Consider the following 7,500-nt stretch of genomic DNA (forward strand, 5'->3'; position numbering starts at 1 on the left):
TTTGTGAGAACAAAATGATTCCCATAGCAACAAATCTTCCCGTCTACAGCTGTCTGTACCTGCAGGTCATTTGGGGTCGAGGTTCAGGGGTCGGTAACAGCTGTGAAACCCCCCCCCCCCCCCCCCCCCCTCACCCCATCCGTCAACCCCCCACCGCCCCTCTATACACGCACGCACGCGCACGCACGCACGCGCACGCACGCGCACGCACGCACACGTGTGTGTGTGTGTATGTACATATGCATTATAGTGCATTATAGCCCCGGCTTTATGACCAGCACTTAAACATTTTTTATTATTATGATTTCATAGAATGAATGCTTCATAAACCTTGTTGTAGGTTGTTACGCATAATTATAAACATATATAACAAGTGTTGTGAGTGCATTTTAATGCATTATAAATGTGGTTACACTAATATTAATATTAATATCCATATTACTGTTATTATATATGCTATTATTATTATTTTGAACATAAAAAAGTCTACTCTGAGTACAACATGTCAAGTGATTATAAATCGAGCCCAGGTTCGTATGCTTTGGCGCCCGCAGCTATGTGTCGCACACACAGAAATTAGCAGACCTACAAGCCCACAACACGTGACGGATGCCACGCGTTGTGGGCTTGTAGCTCTGCTAATTTCTGCACGAGACGCCGTCGTAAATGAGGCTTAATAATGTACAGGCTTTAACAGAAGCTCTTTTTAGAAGTGCATCCACTTGTTTTGGAAGAACGTCACTGTTGTTTCAGCCACAACAAAGAGTCTGTAGCATTCCTGCAAACTGGGACTTGTTAAGAAGGTGTGTGTGTGTGTGTGTGTGTGTGTGTGTGTGTGTGTGTGTGCGTGTGCGTGCGTGCGTGCGTGCGTGCGTGCGTGCGTGCGTGCACTGCGTGCGTGCGTGCGTGCGTGCGTGCGTTCATGTCCTAAATGCTAGCGAAATGGACACATGCGCCAGATGTATATGTGGGACAACACACACACACACACACACGTGAAATTAGCAAGCACCTAACCATGAGTGGGCGGCGCACACACACACACACACACACACACACACACACACACACACACGCACACATGCACACAAACACACACACACACGCTGAGTGAGTCATAGCATTGCCCAGCAGGGCCTGGGGAGATGGGGATTTCCACTGCAAGGAATCCAGGTGACATCTGCCTAGAGATGTGTGTGTGTTGACACACACACACACACACGCACGCACGTACGCACGCACGCATGCATGCACGCTCACACCTACAGTATGTGGTGCTATGCGCAGTACAGCTGCACTGTGGCTGATAAACACACTAAATGTAGGACAGGTATACCTACCTAGGTGTGTGTGTGTCTGTGTGTGTGTGTGTGTGTGTGTGTGTGTGTGTGTGTGTGTGTGTGTGTGTGTGTGTGTGTGTGTGTGTGTGTGTGTGTGTGTGTGTGTGTGTGACAGACAGACAGACAGAGACAGACTTACGGGTGCAGTACTTAGTTTAGACAGTTTTAGGTTTAGACTAGTCATTGGTTAGACCAGTCATTAGTCCTACAACTGCAACCTATCTCAAACCCTCACCCTAAACCTAACCTCCCACGGGGCAGCACACCTAAACCTAACCTTAACCCATGTACAATTTACAATTTAGGCATTTAGCAGACGCTCTTAATCCAGAGCGACTTACAATAAGCAAGAACAAAAGCATGGGAATACATCACAAAAAAGCATTTATTATAAAACATGCGTAAGCTAAGAAAGTAACAGTGGAATATCTATATTATGAGACTATACATATAAACTATATATATATATATACTACTATGCTATACATATGTACTATGGCGTGCTATGACTATATACAATGCAATTATAGTGCTGTCTACAAACCATGCTATAAGTCTGTATCAGATGCTATCTAAGTCTAAAGAAATGCTATCTAAGGGGGTAGGGTAAGTGCTATGGGCCATGATGGAGTCTGAAAGGTGGGTTTTCAGACTACGGCGGACTACGGCGGAAACCATGTCTAACCAATGACTGTCTAAACTAAATATGCACCCCAGACAGACAGGTCAACCTGTCTAGTCCCACACACCTCACACCTACGTCTTAGCAACCGCCGACCCGACATATATCTGAGTCATAGTATACCCGCTGTTCCCGGCTGTCTGTGTCCCTTTTGTTTACTTTATCTAAGTTTGTTTCACTGATTTTAATGTTTAATGTTTCACTGAGCAGTAGTTTGATTGATTGATTGATTGATTGATTGATTGATTGATTAAAAGTTTGCAGAATTACAGTACATTTCAAGTACAACTCAATACAAAAACTGTTAACAGTGAGTGGACGACACCATAAAGCATTACACTTGTTTACAATAGGGCTCACCATTTTCAATTGATCAAAACATGTAGAGACGTACGAATATAGGGTTCAGATTTGACGGGCACCAGTTTAGAATTGCAGTGAATTAATGTTTCACTGAGCAGCAGTTTATTTAATGTGGACACTATTGATATATGCACACCTGTCAGCAGCCCTGTCCCCTTCTGTCCATGTTTTACTGCAACTTTCCTGCAGACTTTAATTCTGAGCGCAGGCAGGCTCGCAGGCACGCACGCAGGTATGCAGGCACGCAGGCATGCACGCAGGCATGCACGCAGGCACGCAGGCATGCACGCAGGCACGCACGCACGCACGCACACACTTCCAGAGAAAGCAAAGAGAAGGCAAGCTTTGCTTGCTTCTCAGGCTTTCTCTTTCAGAGGTCTGATGTCAAAGGTCAAACAACACAATGCCACTCACTTCAAACAGCTGAGAGAGACACCTGTTAATGTGATTAGAGCACACACATACACAAACACACACACACACACACACACACACACACACACACACACAGTGACACACCTCTCTTACCCCAGTGCCAACATCCCCTCCCCCGCATGGCTTACCCCCGTGCTTACCCATACACACGGTCTCAGAGGAGCACCATGCCCGGCCTGTTGTCACCTCAAATAAGAGGTTCAGAGGGAGCGCTCGGTGAATCAATAAACAGCCCAACACCAAACACACCGGGCACTGCCTCTTCCTGGGACACTGCTTAGGGTCCAAACACCACCGTTGTTTCATGTCCTGTTGTTTGTTTGATCGCTGGCTCACCTGTGGATGGATTGATCCGTCTGTCTGTCTGTCTGCCTGTCTGGATTGATCTGTCCGTCCGTCCGTCCGGCTTCCAACTATAGGGATGAATGATATGGACGAAATGAAATCATCAGAATATATGTTTGACCAAATATCCACATTGATGATAATGATATGCTAACTATGAATATGCGTTTCTGACAGATAATCAGACGGGTGGGGCATGATGTTTCCCCGATTAGGCCTGTGCCAGTCTAGTCATCAGAAATGTCTATATAATAACAAAGCGGGTAACGGCAGACATTGGAACAGTCAGGTGAGTTCATAACTGTAAGGCGTCATGTCCACACATGGCATTGATTTGGCTGCCAGTGCTTTCCTGAAATTAAGAATATTTCTTTCTATGATAAAGATGCATTGTTATAATTGCTCCTCTTCTTATAACGCAGAGCATGGCATTTCAGTGCTCTCTGCACTCTCTCTTCTTTACGCAGCTCCCTGGGCGCCTAAAGTACAACATAGTTATGGGAGAGGAGTGCTTCTCATCAATGTCACTTTTCTATAAAGTCTGGTGGAGACACATGCCCACAGTCATTGAGCTCACATTGGACCATTGCTAAAAAACATTTTCCTTTAAAACCAAGCATATCTAGTTCCTAAACCCCATCGATCCATCATGATCCATCGGCCAGCACTATGCCACAGACGAAAGACTGTCTACAGTAAGTCCACACTATTTATCCATAATGTATAAATGATAGATAAGGGGTCAGGACAACGAGGCCTTTTCGTGGAGGGGTCAGAATGAAATTTGACTGTTTTTCGTCTGTGGTACTCGATTGGTGCACATATGTGACTCCTTTTGACACAGAGACAGTCATGGTGGCAAAACTAAGGAGAAGAGAATCTTTTTATTTTTATTTTTTTCTTTCTTAATCCAAAATGAGTTAATAGCACAGGCAGTCCGAGCATGTCTGAAATAAATGTCAGAGCTGAAATTGACTTGTGAATATGAAATAAGTAGGTCTGCAATTTTTGAAAAATCGAAGAACGACTGACATTTCTAGAATCTGATCTCAGGTCAGAATGGGTCAATCAGACCAGTGTGTGTCCAGTGGAAACCTCGTATGAATCTGATCTCAGGTCAGAATGGGTTAAATAAATCAATGACCTAGACTGGGTCAGAAACGGTCACACACCGTCTGGCAGAGAGAGAGGAGGCCAGTGCAAGGACGTCCGATTGGAAACGTTTGACCGAGGCCAATATTTTTCATCCCGAACGATATCCTAAAACGGCTAATTATACTGACCAATTAGCCGGCTAATTAGACAATTATCCAGGCGCACAATCTATCGGCTGTTGGAGATCGATCGATACAGAGATAAAGTTTTATCACCTCACCTGCACTGCACTGCACAAGAGCTATGAGAGGCCCTCCGGGCCATACGTGCACTTGTTGTGCACGTACGTATGTGCGTTTATGTTCTGGCTCAGAGACGGAACAACATGGCCTGATTCAGGACCACGTCGATAGGAAGTATTTTATGAGCAGAGGAGTGCGTTGGATATCCATAGTGCTCACATGTGCTCACACTGATTGATTACAATATTAACAGTTTGCAAAAAGTACCATAGACGGTGCTTTTTTATGCTTTGTGGTAATATCAATAGGTTGAAACAAAAACCATTTAGTAATTACAAAGATAAATTGGTCAAATGACATATGGTCTAAACTAAAACTTAGATCATATGTCCATGAAGCAGTGTTTTGGTACTGAACTGTATGTCAAATCCTTTTCTGACCAGAAACCAGCGGTCATTGTGTGCCCAGCTGAGAACTAGTAGAAACCAGCGGTCATTGTGTGCCCAGCTGAGAACTAGTAGAAACCAGCGGTCATTGTGTGCCCAGCTGAGAACTAGTAGAAACCAGCGGTCATTGTGTGCCCAGCTGAGAACTAGTAGAAACCAGCGGTCATTGTGTGCCCAGCTGAGAACTAGTAGAAACCAGCGGTCATTGTGTGCCCAGCTGAGAACTAGTAGAAACCAGCGGTCATTGTGTGTAGGGCTGAGAACTGGTAGAAACCAGCGGTCATTGTGTGTAGGGCTGAGAACTAGTAGAAACCAGCGGTCATTGTGTGCCCAGCTGAGAACTAGTAGAAACCAGCGGTCATTGTGTGTAGGGCTGAGAACTGGTAGAAACCAGCGGTCATTGTGTGTAGGGCTGAGAACTAGTAGAAACCAGCGGTCATTGTGTGCCCAGCTGAGAACTAGTAGAAACCAGCGGTCATTGTGTGTAGGGCTGAGAACTAGTAGAAACCAGCGGTCATTGTGTGCCCAGCTGAGAACTAGTAGAAACCAGCGGTCATTGTGTGCCCAGCTGAGAACTAGTAGAAACCAGCGGTCATTGTGTGCCCGGCTGAGAACTAGTAGAAACCAGCGGTCATTGTGTGTAGGGCTGAGAACTAGTAGAAACCAGCTGTCATTGTGTGCCCAGCTGAGAACTAGTAGAAACCAGTGGTCATTGTGTGTAGGGCTGATAACTAGTAGAAACCAGCGGTCATTGTGTGCCCGGCTGTGAACTAGTAGAAACCAGCGGTCATTGTGTGCCCAGCTGAGAACTGGTAGAAACCAGCGGTCATTGTGTGCCCTGCTGATAACTAGTAGAAAACAGCGGTCATTGTGTGCCTAGCTGATAACTAGTAGAAACCAGCGGTCATTGTGTGCCCAGCTGATAACTAGTAGAAACCAGCGGTCATTGTGTGCCCAGCTGATAACTAGTAGAAACCAGCGGTCATTGTGTGCCCAGCTGATAACTAGTAGAAACCAGCGGTCATTGTGTGCCCAGCTGAGAACTGGTAGAAACCAGCGGTCATTGTGTGTAGGGCTGAGAACTAGTAGAAACCAGCGGTCATTGTGTGCCCGGCTGAGAACTGGTAGAAACCAGCGGTCATTGTGTGCCCAGCTGAGAACTGGTAGAAACCAGCGGTCATTGTGTGTAGGGCTGAGAACTAGTAGAAACCAGCGGTCATTGTGTGCCCGGCTGAGAACTGGTAGAAACCAGCGGTCATTGTGTGCCCGGCTGAGAACTGGTAGAAACCAGCGGTCATTGTGTGCCAAGCTGATAACTAGTAGAAACCAGCGGTCATTGTGTGCCAAGCTGAGAACTAGTAGAAACCAGCGGTCATTGTGTGTAGGGCTGAGAACTGGTAGAAACCAGCAGTCATTGTGTGCCCTGCTGGTATAGGGCGGTTTTCAGCGGTGCCAGAAGAGAATAGATTATGCATTGTATGTGACCTAAATTATGTGGAAAATTAATTTAATTTTATGTTTTATTGTACCCTGTATGATGATTTGAGGGGTCCACTGTTTGAGGTAATGCAACAAAGAAATCCTGATCTATTCTGGGAAGATGATGGACAGAAGTTAGACTGGTTATTTAATGATGAAGTATTTAGGACAGCCCAGTTTGTTTCTAGAGCCTGGAGTAGAAGACAGTCCCAGCTCTTCAAGTAGGTACATGTGTCTCCTGTCACAGGCCTAATGGTGTATTTTATTTCATGTTGTATATTATGTAACCTGCCTCGTAAGGATTTGGTATTCACTTTAGTATTCACTTGATCATTGTTTGCAAACCGTCATGTCGGTTTATTGTAATTGTTTATGTAAACTGTAAAAAGTGTCCTGTAAGTCCATATGGGCTGGGCTTCTTAAATAAAGAATCAATCAATCAATCAATCAATCAATCAATCATACAATAATGCTGAAAGATAACACAAAAAGCCATGAGGGCTTGTTTCCATTGTGGTCCTGTGTATTCAATTCATCAAGACATACGTACAATGACATACAATACTATACAATAACTCATCAATAGGAGCATCAAAAGTATATTTACAGAAAAACTAATTGCTCTGGGAAAGCTAGAAGACTTGAGAACAGTGGAGCTCCCTCTTGTGTCGTACCCGTTGGGTACTTCTCAAACATGGACTTAATTCTCATGGTTGTGATAATGATTCAACGTCAGGTCGTAAACTACAGCAGGTTGTCAGACACAGGCAGGAGGATCAAAAGAACAGCGCTATAATCTCCAGAAGATCAACTGTTTCCCGCTTCAAGTGCCCAGAGCGCTGCGGCCCTGGGCCCAGGGCGCTGCGGAAACAACGCCAGGCGTTGGGAGCACTAAATGGAGAGGAATCCCAGACCAAAACACATGAATCAGCCTGTAATCCTATATGAGGATAGACTCTTTACCATAGAAACACATGTTGGCAGACTGGCACTGCCAGCTCAAAAGGTGCTTTGTGTGCACACATACGACAGCTTATACTATACGGTAGCTCTCCACCGCTCTGATGGTGGCG

The sequence above is a fragment of the Protomyctophum parallelum genome (assembly GCF_964188405.1).
Source record: "Protomyctophum parallelum genome assembly, chromosome: 7".
NCBI lineage: Eukaryota > Metazoa > Chordata > Actinopteri > Myctophiformes > Myctophidae > Protomyctophum > Protomyctophum parallelum.